This window comes from Gopherus evgoodei, chromosome 15 (assembly GCF_007399415.2).
Source record: "Gopherus evgoodei ecotype Sinaloan lineage chromosome 15, rGopEvg1_v1.p, whole genome shotgun sequence".
In the NCBI taxonomy this organism is placed as follows: Eukaryota; Metazoa; Chordata; order Testudines; family Testudinidae; genus Gopherus; species Gopherus evgoodei.
In genome coordinates this window covers 17,022,812-17,037,654 of record NC_044336.1, presented here as the reverse complement: position 1 = coordinate 17,037,654, position 14,843 = coordinate 17,022,812, and the positions used below count along the sequence as shown (strand labels likewise).

Below are 14,843 nucleotides of genomic sequence, written 5' to 3'. Positions count from 1 at the left end.
CAGACTGTAGTGCAACCAACTCTAGTTTAAAACATCACCACACTCGCATTTAGGGTTTCTGTGTGTGGACAGTTAGGGACAACACACAAGTTAACGGCAGGAAGATACATTCTAAGTGACTTTCAGGTTGCACATGATTAACCTTGACATCACAAAGGTATGGTCTACCCTGTCACTCCGTTCTTCAGGGAGTCCGTCTGGCTGGTTTGGGTGGATTTTAAGTTGTAGCTGCTCCATGCTCAGGCTGTCCCTTTCATTGAACTTTTTTACCAGGGCTTGTTCAGATAGAGCGGATTAAAGACTTTTGGTCTTGCTTTTTTTTCTGGCATTTTCCCTCTGGTCTTGGGAACACATGAAAACTAGCTCCCTTTGTTAGCTACAGCCAGTTCTTGTTTACTGCTTATGACTTCTCTGGTTAACTATTCCTCCCTTTTCAGAGACATTTTTACTGTCTTATTCACTTCCTCCCCATAGTTTTTGTTCTAAAAAGCTGGCTCTATTCACAGACAAATCAACCTATAATTCATATGCTCAGAATCTAGAGGATTTCCACTTCTGATTGCCGCGCAGATGAAATAGTTTCTGGCCCAGAACTGTATTTTCCAAGTTTTCTTTACATGTTGCCAAAGTATCTGACTTGACTCTTTGAAGCCAAAACACAAGTGGAGCTATTAGAGGCCAGACACACACAGGAAATACATAATGAATTACAAAGGTAGGAGGAAAGAGGAGAGACAATGCCAAGAGATGCATTTTTCATGCCATGGACACAATGTTCAGCTAGAGTCAGCTTTTGCTGGCTTACCTGCTTCTGTTTAGCCCTCTGTTAGATGTGTGGCTTAGTTTTAAAAGATTTACAGAAAAGTAAACTTAGATGGCTATTTGCTAAAAACTATTTAATATTTTTAACTGCCTTCTAGAAAGTCGAAAATACTCCCCCTTCCTCCCCCAAAGCATTATGGGACACAAGGCAATGTGGCTATAGTTCTAACACTAGTTACATCATCTAGTCCATTTCCCTGCCAACGAAGGCTACAGCTGAGGACAGTGCAGTTCAGCACAATCAATTGTAGAACCTATGTCAAGTGATGATACATATTTAAAAGATACTCCTGTCTTGTAAACATTTTATGGTAGATAACCCTGTCTCCCCACCCATCACCTCTGTTACATGCCTGCCTCCCTCCCCTAAGCTTTCTGTCTTTTATTTCTAGCCAGGCATCCACCAGCGCTGGCGGGGGCTTATGGGTCAGAGCCCTCACAGTCCTAGAGGCTCAGCAGGAGCAGCTGAATCCCAGGGTGCTCCCTGGAGGGGACCATCCAGGTGGGCAGGACGTTGGGGCCATTGGAGCAGGGGGGACAGAGCTACTGCCAGTGCCCAGCAGTGGGGAGCTGAGCTGTGGGGGGCAGCAGATCCCACCCCCACTTTCCCTGAACTAGCTGCAGGTGCTGGGCTCTGCAAGGGCTTCAACAGCTGTGGAGCCCAGCTGGAGGTGGCTCAGCAAGGAAAGACACCACCAGCTGGAGGAGAAGCACCACATGTGGCTACTGCCTTACTCACAAAGCCTAGGGAACAGAGCAGCCCCATGCCAAGCAGCACAGTGAGGGGCAAAGAGGGTTCTAAGTCCTTGCTCAGGGGACTTCTGCAGACTCTGTGAGTTTGGGGCAGGAACAGTCTAGAAATCGCTTCCTCTCATCCCCTCTCCAGCAGTTATCTGAGCTGGCACTGCTCTGGGTGGCTTTGGCACACACAGGGCTTGGCTCCTGGGCAGTGGCCCATGTGGGAGGGTCTTGGGCTTTCCTATGGTGCTGGCCAGGGAGGCATGCAAATGGCCGATGGGTGGGCAGCAGAAGTGACATATGGGGTGGTCAGGTGGCCTCCCACAACCTTTAAATTGTGGGGCCCCCCCCCATCAACTGTTACCTGTCTCTGGTAGATAAATTAACCTCTACTAAAGCATCTAGAGCATGAGCAAGTAATCGAGGTGTCTCATTTCCCCATCTGGGATAACACAGCTACAGCTGAGAAGTGCAGCGAGGTGCTAAGGATTGCTAGGACTATAACAACATGCCTAAACTGAAGCGTGTGTTCTGGCGTAAAACAGTCCATGGCTCAGAAAATTTCCACTGTGTGACTTTACTCACCAGTGTTTTAAAAACTTGGAAGTTTCTTGCAACAGCCTCTTGCCAATGAACATCCATTTAGAATTGGTCTCCTTAAGTCAGTGCTGAGTATTTGAAACTAGAAAGAAATAGATGTAGAGAGAATGGGTTCTTGAACAAAGAAAATTCTTATAGATCAGTTACAAGGGAAGATCGCTGAAGTTCAGCCTATGAATACATTTTTACACATTCTTTGGTGACAAAAGAGGATTAAGAGGGATAGTTAAAAGGCAGGAATGGAGGATTGGGATCAAATAAAAAAGGCCAATGTGTAGGTCTGCCACGTCTCTTCCTGTTTTAAACTTTTGTGTTACCTAGGGGTTTTTTTTTTAGGGGGAGGGTTAATTTGGGGGGGGTTGCTTTGTTTGCCAGATGTATTCTATTGAGGGTCATAGCACTCTCCCTACGAGCTGGAGTTACTAGCTATATGGGCTCAGGCTCCCTCCTGCAGTGCCTCTGTGTGGAAAAAAACAGGAAAGTGACAAATGCTAAAGCTGTGAGTGGCTTTTCAAAGAGTGGTTCTTTGGTCATCTCATTACAGGGCTAACTCGGTTAAGCGTACAGCACTTTCACAAGGTAAAGCCTTATAGGATGGATGCTAGTTAAGATGAAGCTAACTCCCCATTACAAGCCTATTTTTTACTTCCTCCCTGCAATTTCCAAGAAGTGCCACATGCCACAGTCAGTGCAGGGTAGATTGATGTATTTCCCCCTGTAATATCTGGGGCAAATCACAGTTTCGGCGCTACAGGGATGAAACATTCCCTGCAGCTTGTTTTACAAAGATTTTTCAGCTTGCCATCTCTGAATCTGATTTGCTGCCAAAGTTCCTTTTTCCTGGAGCACTTACCACAATCACTGCTGTCCACTGTACACACATGCATGCCAGGCTCCACCCTGGACTTTGACGCTCAGAGCATGAGTTCTCCCAGCTCCGGCAGTGACTGGAATGACTTTAGGCAAGTCACTTAATCTTTCTGTTTCCACACTGATAAAATGGGGATAATTACCTCCCGTTGTCACGGCAGTTAAACCATGAAGAATATCATAAAAGGGAAAGACTAGGATGGCAATAATGACAGTCTGAGATGCAGAGATCGCCAGCAATGACTGGCAAACCCCCCAAAAAGAAGCTCTTTAGCTGCAGTGGTCTTACAAAACAACGTGCCTCATTTCAAATTAAACCACATAGTAGGATTCTAGATGCACAGAAGCCACTGCAGTATGTTGGAACACACTCATACATTAAGTAGACCTTATATGACCCATCTAACAGTCTGACCCCCCCCCTCGATGCCAACAGGCAAAGGATTCACTATCCTGTAACAGCAACGCTTATCAGGCCTGACAATCTCAGTACACTTAATGCATTGCTGTTATCTTCATATTGTCTTGAAAGGCACTGGATGAAAGCTGGTACCAGTGGTGACAGATATAATTGTGAAACTTATGTAGTAACACTGAATGAGGACTATGGCTACCTACTGATATTATGCTTTAAAGTTTGTAACCAAAGGGACAAACAGGTTTTCTTCCAGACAGGGGGGGAAGGTAGGGAGTTATCTCCATGTCTTTAATACAAATTGAGCTAGTGTGGAACCAAATGCAATGGGAGCTGCATTTGCAGGGACATCAACAGGAAAAGCCAAATTGACAGGGAGATGTAAAATCAGATTGGGATGACACTCTGTCACCCTAGAAACAAAGACAATTAACTCTGGAAAGCACAGAGTGAAGAAAAAGGACACATGGTTATCTATTTACTGAGGAGACCCCCTGCCAGGGCATGGGGAATCATGAAAATCTGGAGCCTGATTTGACTGAAAATCAGCAAGCTCTACAGAAAAACGTAGAGGGTAAGAAAACTGCTTTAGCCAAAGGAGTGTAGCCTGCTAAAGTTATGTACAGTCTCTTAGCAGCGTGTTATACTTTTGCTTCCTTTGTAACATTGTTTCCCTTATCCTTGTTTTATATCACTTAAAGCTTTGTCAATGAATGTCTCTTTGTTTTATCATAAGTAGACCGCAAAGCTGTACTATTAAGTAAACTGTGAATTCTTAGTTGAATTAAACAAGCTGGTGTGTACGCTGCCTCTTGGAGATAGTAAATGTGGTCATTTCTGTGAGCGTCCAGTGCCAGAGGCTGGATACTCCAGGGGAACACTGTTCTAAGCGGCTGATGAATTGGGATGCACCAAGTGTTACCAACAAGGCAAGTAAGGGCTGGCAGAGTCCTGAGAAGTTTTGCAGGGGTAGGTAACAGACTGGGGTGACCGAGTTGTCACTCAGTTTAACACCAGCAAATCTCTCTTTTGTTCAGGCAGGGGTGTTACATGGTAACCTACATATTTGCCCATCCCTCCCCTGGCCTAGAAGCATCATATAATGAACCCAGACTGCAAAACTTATACTTAGATGCAAACTGCCAGATTAGAGGTGTTTCTCATACCTAATAGTTGAGAGTGAAGTGAGGGTTTGATAAAAGGTTAAGTCAAACACTATGAAAGTTGGCAGCCAGAAATATTTCCTTTGGGGGTACAAACTCTGCCTCTGGGATGGAACAATTTGGAGGGAATCTCCCCCAAAGAAATCCTTATGGAAATTTGCTTGCAAAAAGTTCTTTGCTGTGGTTTTTAGACATCTGTGGGGACAGGCTGGACATTAGAAGTTCTATGGCCTTAGGTGGGTTGATAAACACTTTCATGTTCTGATTGTGGCAGGGGTGTGTGCAAGGGGAGCGGCCAAGCAGGGGCACGGGCCACAGAACAACTCTGAGACCGGGATGGGGAGAGTCAGCTCACCTGGCCCCAGGCCACCGTAGGAGATGACGGCTCCTTCAGCCCTGGAGCTGCAGAGGGAGAGCCATTTCCTCTGGCTGCTGGGGGAGAGTGATCTCCACGGGCCCCAGGGCCATGAGGGGAGAGAGGGAGAGCGAGTCAGCTCTGCCATGGCTGCGGCAGGGAGAGGCAGTTCCTCTGGCCACAGGAGGAAAGAGGCAGCTGCTCTAGCCGCGAGGGGTGGAGAGGGAGAGGCAGCTCCTCTAGCCATGGCAGGCACAGAAAGTGTCCCTTCAAAGGTGGCCAGATTTTTATTCCTGTGCACGTCTCTGGATTGTGGCTACCATACACTGTACATATGATTTTATTATAAATTTTGCTTGCAAGGCAAGTGACCGGTAGGATAAATTCACTGGGTTTTATGTATCGTTTAGAAATATGATCTAATTTTCTTATTGTGTTACCTTTCTAGTGAGTAGAAGAATTGGGAATAGCCCCTATGAGTCCTGACTCTCTGTTGCTTAGCAGGGGATTGAGCTAAGCACGTTATGTTATTTACTTGGAAAACAAGAGTGGGTCCACAGATTATATGTTCATAGGCATTTCTATGGTGACTATAACTGTAACATCTGAGCTGATGGTAAAGATCCCTCCTACTGCACTTGAAAGGCCTCAGTATGGGATGGGAGCCAGAAACAATTAGTGCCACCCCCACCTTACTGTCTATGGACTTTGGAAAAATCACTTCTTACCTTGAGCCTTCATTTTCTCCCTTGCCTTTTTGTAGTGGCCTCCACACCTTGTACTACTTACAATGCTGCCATCAACCATGCACCCAGATCATCCCCCTTGTTTTATCTGATTGAGTGTTAAAGGGGGGGGCAAATTATTTATTTTATTACATTATAGAGCAGCTTGGGTGCCTTGCTCATGATAGAAGCTTTATAACTTAAAAAAAATACATTGCTAAAATAGATATTATTGAAATTAAGTGTTCAGAGAGGCAGTGCGGACAGGACACAGACCAGGGAACCCCAGGAGAGAAGTGGGTAGGGCTATTCTTGGCTCTGGCACTGATCTCATGTGTGACCTTGGCCAACTCACTTCACCTCTCTGTAACTCTTGTTTTGTCTCCTACCCTTTGTCTGGCTCATCTGTTTGGATTGTAAGTGATTTGGGGCAAAAATTCTCTCCTAAGACTTGTGTATACAATACCTTATGGTCCCTGATCGCAGTTGTGGCCTCTAGATGTGACCATAATTCTACTAAGCATTCCTGTGAAAGTCATGACATTTTAGGATATTCCTGGCACATGCAGAAGCTTTACTCGACTGCCTGTCTGGGCCTGTTGTAACCATGTGAGGACATAATTATTTTTAATTAAAAAAAACACTTTTATTTTTAGCCAATAAGCTAAGATTTGGGAAGGCATGGCTTCCCTGTTTTTTGCAATATTTATAGTGAAGCAATGAGAAAGGGAACAGATCATGTGAATTATTGATCATGACATTCAGTGACTATTCCAGATGCACAATGGGAAAATCAAACAAAATCCACAGTGTGCAGTTCGAAGAGCTGACTTGCATTTTGAACACAAGGTGGCACTATTGCAATTTCAGAAACAACATGAAGATGTAAAGGGGAAAATATATATCACCGGGCTGCATATTTCTCCTCCCTGCCTTCCTATTCACTTCTGTAAAGTCACAGGTTATGGATTTCCTCTCTTAAGTACTGGTCCAGGTGAGACTGTAATCACACATAAGAAAAGGGGAATCCTCTCTCATCGTCAGGGTCTTTGTTGTTTGCCACAGGGGTCAGGAAGGAATTCTCCTTCTACAGCACTCTGCAGCTTGCTAGATACATTATAGGTGTTTGTCTGCTTCAAAAGCATTACTTCAGGCACGACTCCAAACTCAATGGACCAGTGATCTGATCCAGTTTAGCAATTACTGTGCAGTATCAGAGATGCAGAGTTGATCCAGTTCGGTGCTGAGATCTCACTGGACCTAGAGCACTGGCTGCTGAGAAACAGGACATTGAAGGTATCCAGGAAGGTCACGCTGCCATGCCGTCTCTTACTAGACTGACTGAATAGGCGTTGATTATTATTTTCCCATTAAAGGAATTCACCCCCGTGCAGAGGGCCAGCCCAAAGGGCGAGGCCACACTTCAGCCCCTGAAATCGGGCCTAAGTGGGATTTAAATTGAGGTCTAACACTGGGGCTGGCTTTATGCATAGGGATGAATTTCACCCCTTGAAAAATGTATCTTCCTCCTTTTTGCCTTCCTGGTGGGTACACCCACACTGCAGCTGGAAAGGCTGGAGGTTAGCAACACACTGTGCCAAGTGGGAGGGGTGCAGCATTTCATCCAATGGTTTCATGTGCCATGCCAAGAGCCTTTTATGGAGGTTTACATAGTAGTTTGCACAAGGCAGGCAGTTAAATTATCTCTGGTCTAAAGCATCATACGCCTGGATTCTTGCATTGTGGAAACCATGTGTAAGTCTAGAGCTGCTGCCTCCTCAAAGGAGTGGAGCTTGGATTGCTTAGAGAGGGTGGGGTTACAAGAGGTAATTGGCCAGACTATCAGTTTCCTCAGAAAGTGACATGTTAGTTAAACCTGCCAAGTTCGCTTGGAATTTCTTCTCCACTGTGAACTTCCCCCGGCCCCCATGACAGCACTCTTCTGCAGACCAACACGCAAAGAAGCTGAATATAAGCAGAATAGTGACCATAACAGGGGTGCTGGCATTGGGGTTGGGGAGAGGGGGAACTTCCATCCAGGCCTCTCTTGAACATGCTGTATACTGCAAATCCCCTTCTCTGGCTGGTGTGACACCCACCCTTTCTACAAACTGGCTCACCCACGTTGTTCTCACTCTAAAATATAATGTCTTTTTTAAAAAAAATGGGAAACAATAATTTAAGAAAAACAAAACCTTTTTCCCTGGCAGGAACTGAACTCATATTCATATAGAAGAGAACAATGGGGCCCACCTAGAGCTAGCTACAAAATGTGGGGAGTGGATTCCTGTGGAATTTTTTTTTTTTTTGTTAAAAGTTTTAATGCCAAAAAAATTAGTTCTAAACCCAAAATTTTCAATTCAAAAATACTGCCCCAGTGTCTTATGGGAGTTTAAGTTTGGGCACCACCTGTTAACATTCTCCTTTATAAGCTGGGCTCTCTGGTTGGCCTACATCTGCCATGATGCCTTGTCTCCCCTCTTCAAGACAGGAATCCCTGGCCCTGGTGTATGAGGAACATGTAATCTGTCCGGTAAGCCTGGCCCATACAGGCGAATGGGGACATGAAATAGACAACCTACAACTCCCTGCAACACCATAGAATTTTTTTTAGGAATCCCTGGCCCTGGTGTATGAGGAACATGTAATCTGTCCGGTAAGCCTGGCCCATACAGGCAAATGGGGACATGAAATAGACAAACTACAACTCCCTGCAACACCATAGAATTTTTTTAGGAATCCCTGGCCGGTGTATGAGGAACATGTAATCTGTCCGGTACGCCTGGCCCATACAGGCGAATGGGGACATGAAATAGACAAACTACAACTCCCTGCAACACCATAGAATTTTTTTTGGCCAACATTTTTCACTGTTTTGGCATTCACTTTTCCAACAAGAAACTGAAGCATTCCACAGAAAAGGCAGATAATTCTCACACAAAAAAATCTGTTTAGTCAGAAACCTCATTTTTCAATTTCAAGCACAATTTTGCCAGAACATTTTTTGACCTGCCCTAACATCGTTACCCGGTCAACTAGCCACATGTGCTATTGCCACGCTCTATTGCTTTCACACTATCACTAAGAGCACCATGCAGCAGTAGTGTATTCAGAGCAGTCATGTAAAGGATGTCTCTGGAGGAAGGGCCGCGCAATGACCACTCTGGCTGAGATGCTGACGAAGCCAGGACTACACTGTCAAGCTATCAAGCAGCAGTAGCACAGGCCCCATCCTCCTTTCCAATTCCTCCCCCACCACAATATAAACTCCAGGGCCTTGTGCAAGAACTAATATATGACAAGAACTTATGAACCTACATGTATTTTCCCATGTTGAAAGGCTCAGGTGGGGATCCAGGCCAGGTGGCTGGCATCAGCAAACCCTGCATTTCTTTGCTGAAGCTGCCCATCCTGTTCTACTGATGATAGACTATCTCCCAGAGGATTTTTGTTTGTTTATTTTATAATAAAGATGAATTTAGAAAGCTTCCCAGATGCCACATCTGCTTTTCACTGCCACCTTTCAGCTCACAAGGAGGCACTGGGGGAAGAATAAGGAATTTTTACAACAGTCCTGAGGTCCCTCCCTCCCTCCTTCCTTCCTTCTCCCCCCTCCCCTCTCTCTCTCTCAATTTGTGCCTCTCTCCCTACCTACTTGGCTAGAACATAGTCACCTGTATGCCAGATAGATCCATACGGTCGGGCCATCTGCAGCATAGCCCATATTCCATTTCACTTAGGCTGAGTTAGCTAAGGGGTGAAGGATGCAGAGGAAGAAACAGCACAGTATACAGGTGCTTTCCTTTGGGTGTTCGTGTCCCTTCCCTCCCCCTCCCCCCATCTCTAGGCAGGGGAACTAAGCAGTGAAGGGACAAAAAAATTAGTGCACATTCTAGCAACTCAGAGCCAAGTTCTGCTATCAGTTACAGCTGTCAGTTTCCAGTGGAACCATGCACAACGCACTGGTGTAACTGGGCTGAATTTGGGTCCTTCCCCCCTTCTTTTTTTGGACAATTTCTCACGGCTAACAAGTACACAGCCTGCTTGTGGTAGCACTGGGCAGGCTGACTGAACTGCCTGCTTCTTGCTACTGGGGTGAGGAACACAGAAACACACCTTGGGCTGAGTAACTGACATTATGGTTCAGCTATGAGAAAAACAGAACTCTCCTAATTTGGCAGCAGTGAAGTAGATCTCCGAAGAGGCCTGGAAGGGAGACTCCCAAAAACACTCACCAATGGATCTGGCTAAATACAGCTTGGATGATGCAATGTAACAAGAGCTAGTCTGCAGAAAGGGGTGGGTAGTTGATTTGGCAAAACACTCGGGAGACAGAGTCACAGATGTGCCTCTGGTGATGCCATATGGAAACATAGCGATTATCATATCAAGGCACAGTGAAGACAAAGGCCACTGGCTACAAAAGAGCTGGGTCTTGGTCAGGGCCCCTTTTCAGAGATCTCTCTATCTAAGGATATTCAGTCTACAACCATTTTCAGAGCTCATGAATCCATCCTGTCAGTCTCCATTTTCTATCTTCTGTGCATCTGGGTGAAGAGGGAGAGTTTACTGGGAGCAGAAGGGTCTTAACTATGCCAATGGTCCTTTCAACTGGGTAGCCTGCCCCATCAGGGCAGGCCTGAGGCTGGCCAGCCCCATTCCAAGGCTGTGTCCCTTTAAGGACAGGGATTCTGGGACCAAGGTGGCATCCCTGCTGGGAAATGGGGGCACGACTATATAAAGCAAGTGCTTTATTCACTCCAGGTGAGGCTGAGCATTGAGGTAAGGTCTGTGTTTAAGCTGTCTCACTTGGGTTCAGAGATACCCGGGAGAAGAGTAGCTATCTGAGACTTGGGGAATGAGGTCAGGGAGAAATCCTACAGATAGATAATGTAGGAAGTGGCCTTGTGAGGAGTGTGGTAGGGTTTGGAGTTTGAGGGCAGCAACTCATTGTGGTATACAATGTGATGGGTCTGGGCCTGCACTCCCCTGCAATGATATCTGGAGGTGGTGTGGAAACTCCTACAAACATGGGGAAGGAAGCTGTGGGCCAGGGAGGGCAAATGCTATCGCGCCCTGGAAAGAGGAGAATGTGAGGAGGCTCTCGCTGTAGGGAAGACCCAGTAGAGACTGGAGGAAGTTTCAGAGGGTAGCCGTGTTAGTCTGGATCTGTAAAAGCAGCAAAGAATCCTGTGGCACCTTATAGACTAACAGACGTTTGTGTCTTTTTTTCCCACACACATGTTGGTCAGACCCTGAGTCAGTCACCCAAAAAGGGGGGCACATTTTGGCTCAGCAGCAGGGCCAAAGCACTAACTCACCAAGTACCTGAGGAGTAGATGAGGCACCAGTATCCTGTCATCTGACTAACTAAGTTGCTGCCACAGTCCGGGTTTGTGGCTATTACAATGATAGAATCCCTTGCCACACAGCATCTGTCTGGTGACGTATGCTCAGCAAGAGCTGTGATCCTTTGCATCCATTTACTTCAGTGGGAATTCTGTTGTAGACAAGCAATGCAGAACTGTGCTCTGAACTGCTAAGTCAATGGCAAAGCTTCTTTTGAGTTTGAGGTAGAGGGTTTGGGCCCTAATTTATCTAAGTAGGTAGGAAGAGGCTTAAGAGAATAAAGATCCTGCCACTGTGATTGGTTGCTTTTTGTTTTGAAAGAGCAAAATCATCCCATCTAGGTTTTATGAAGATTTTTACCAATACCCTGGTATCTAAGTGCCTAACCTACAGCACACAGTCTTCCCACACGGTGTCCTACCCAAGCATTAACCAGGCCCATCCCTGTTTATTTTCTTAGCTCAGATGAGATTGGGTGCAACCAGGGTGGCAAGTCTGTCACTAGTCTGGTAAAGGTGTTTTTAATAGGAAAATCAGGGTTTGCCGCTGGCAGCCTAGTATCTGCCTGTCTCCACAGCAAGCTATTTAATGCCTCTGAATCATCATTAGGCATCAAGGCTGTGATAATTGTATTAACAAAAGGTGGGGTGATCTATCATGAGCTAACCACAGTCAGATTGTGATAGCGATGATCTGCACAGTTGCTGTTCTAGGTTTTAAACAGAACTAGAACTGTTACTACAGCTTTTAAAAAATGACTGTGGTTTCTGGGTTGATCACCTCCCTGACAATCTTAGAATTGTAGAACTGGAGGGCCGGAAGGGCTCTCAAAGTCAAGTCCAGCCCAGCCCCCTGGGCTGTGGCAAGACCAAGTGAGCCTACACCATCCTTAACAGATGTTTGGCCAACCAGTTTTTAAAAAAAAAAATTAACTTTAAAAATGGGGATTCCACAACCTCCTTCGGAAACCAGTGCTTAACCACCCTTACAGTGAGAGTTTTTCCTAATGCTATACCTGCCTTATCTTACATATGACACTTCTGTTAATATACCCCAGAATGAAATTAGCCTTTTTCGCAACTGCATCTCTGTATAAGACATAGCTGCACGTGTGGGTGTATAAACCCCACTACACTTCAGAAAGCTACTACTTGTGACAGTGCTCACTACAGGAACTCAAACACAGCAGGGTTAAAAAAAAAAAAAAACAAGTCTTAAGGGAGCTGGTTACAACATAGCTTTTAATTCTGTCATGGCTAATGATTTACAGTAGCCAGAACTGACCCAGGCTGTAAGCAGGTCCCATAACATGTGGTAGATAGGTACTTAGTGTGCTGATTTCTGAGTTGTTGCCTGGAATAGTCTCCCCAGCTATCTCACAGCTGTGCTGACATTGTCATGCTGAAGATAATCCAATGGCTGGGGAATGTTGTGGGGGGTGGGGGCACACTGAGTCTATTTCTACAGCATGCTTTGCATTTTGGGATGGAGAATGAATGTTGGGGCACACTCACATCCAGGGCCTGAATCGTACCACGGCCTTCTCTGCTTTTATTTACTAATCACCTTTCAAACAAGCCTATTCCGTATATGCAAGATGTAGCTTTTCAGCAAACCCCCTGCAGCCCACAGGTTAGGTGAGGTAGCTGAAGTAAAGGTCTGCACGAGCTCTAGGAGGCACCTGCATGAGAAATACTGAGGGGTAATGTGTTGGGAGGAAAAACTAGGCACCAAAGTGTGCACAAATCAGGATGAAAACTCAAATGGCCAGAGTTAATCATGAGAATGCTAGTCTCTACCAGAGCATGTGCTCCTGAGAGAGACAGGGTGGCTGTATTTACAATACTGTTACCACTGCCCTCCTAGTGGAATGTCACACCTGCTTAAGTGTATCAGTGAGCCCCCATATTGCTACAGTTCATGTGGCAGGGACAAGTGGTTTCTGGAGTGAGAGGCCCTGAGTTCTATTCCTGCTGAATCCCTAGGCAGTCTGTTGCACCCAATTCTGCAGGATGGGAGAGGGTTGGCCAATAAATACATAGGTGAGGATCAACTCTTATCCCCGCCCCTCCTCCACCACCGTCCCCAGATCTCTCCCCTTGTACTGGGATCTGTACCCTGGCCTATTGTAATGCAAGTTACTAGCCTCTTGCCCTGTGCATCAGACCCGCAGCAGGCAGGTTCGTCCATGCCTGTGGAGTAAAGTAGGGGCAGGATTTGCCCCGGGAATGGGACTATGGGGTGCCAGAAACTCCCAAGCTGCTGAAGGGGTGACTCTGCAGCCTCCCTGACCCTAAGCTTTATTTAAACAACCATTTACTTTCCCTCCCAACAATCTTCAGTAGCACTCTTGGCTGGTAGCAAGAGCTGTGGTTCTGATAGACAAGCTCCCTGTGGGGGTGGGAGGAAAAAAAAATCTAAAGTAGATGTAACTGCAGAGAGAGTGTTTCTACTGAAGATACAGAGCTGAGCCAGTCTACAGGGGCAGCAGGTTTATTACAGACTTACTAGGTCATAGCCCTGGAGATTGTGATGCTACATTTGGAGTGGGAGGGGAAGGAATCCTATCTGTTTGCGGTTGCATGTTAATCGATCCCTCGGATAACCACCTGGGGAAATGTTGTTAGAGACTGATCTGAAGAGGACTGAATACAGAGGAGAGAGGATGCAGGGGCTTTCTTGGCTTCAAATTGAATTGTTCAGGGACAGAATGGCAAGATGTCTGTGTAGGCAGAGAAAATAGAATTGTCAGAATTGCCCAATAAATAATGAAAACCCCTGAGACATAGAAGAGGTGACTTGTACATCACATACAAAACCATTAGTGAAGGGATGACTCAGCTTGCAAATAATACTTGGCCTGTGTGGGTGCCAACCAGCAAAAATCTCTTGTGCATTTTGAGGAGATGCCTATATTGAATTTCCCAATTAAAAGGGGACTGCTACAGTTCTAGGCACCAGAGAACTTTGACTGGAATCCTGTAAGTTCATGTGGCCTCAGAGTCCTAGTCATGAACCATGCCCTCATTGTGCAAGGTGCTATACAAACAGACCAACTAGATGGTCCCTGCCCCAAGTGAGAGACAATAGAGGGATGTAAACAGATGGTGAAGTACAAGTGAACAATGAGACAATATTGGTCAGCATGATGCGGGGAGGGGGAGCGGGGAGGCGTGTGTGTGTGAGAGAGAGAGAGAGAGAGAGCAAGTGCACACACACTATGGGATCCTTCATGACACAGGTGCTGGGGCTCGGGATACACCCCCTGGCTGGAAGTGAGTTCCATTATATACAGAGTTTACAGTTTGGTTCAATGGCTCTCAGCATCCCCACTATATGAGTTGTTCCAGCACCTCTGCTTCATGAAGAAAGATTTTGGTTTTGGTTTTAAAGAGATTATTTCATTTCAACTGTAGCACAAATCCAGAGTTCATGGGGGGTGTTGTGTTTGTGGGGCTTTTTTTAGTTCTTGTCAGTAGCTTGTACTTCTCTTATTATTTCTGTCAGGATGGTGTAGGTGCCATCAGTGCTGTACACCTGATGAAATGTTACTTAATTGTGAGGTGCACAAGATCAGCATAAACTCTGGCTGTGAAAGTGCAGATGGGTACCGTGGACGGTGGTTGGGTGAACTCTTCTGCTCTGGGTTCATTAAAAGGGAACACCACTAACTTCCCATTAAGGATTCCATTCAACAAGGAGGCTTACAGGATTTAGGTTGTAAATGCTTAGTTTAGATTAAGTTCCTTGGGACAGTGACCTGTCACTTGCTGTTTGAACACCTTTCCCAGTTCTGCCAGTAGGCA

General features: G+C 45.8%; 1 long non-coding RNA gene across 1 annotated transcript in view; it reads right to left on the bottom strand.

Moving 5' to 3' along the window:
- LOC115635565 overlaps window positions 1-14,843 on the bottom strand; it is a 53,807-nt gene that overhangs the window by 22,853 nt on the left and 16,111 nt on the right. Inside the window, exon 2 of the long non-coding RNA XR_003996634.1 lies at window positions 2,146-2,242. This is a non-coding gene — a long non-coding RNA (uncharacterized LOC115635565). The remainder of the gene's footprint in view (window positions 1-2,145; window positions 2,243-14,843) is intronic.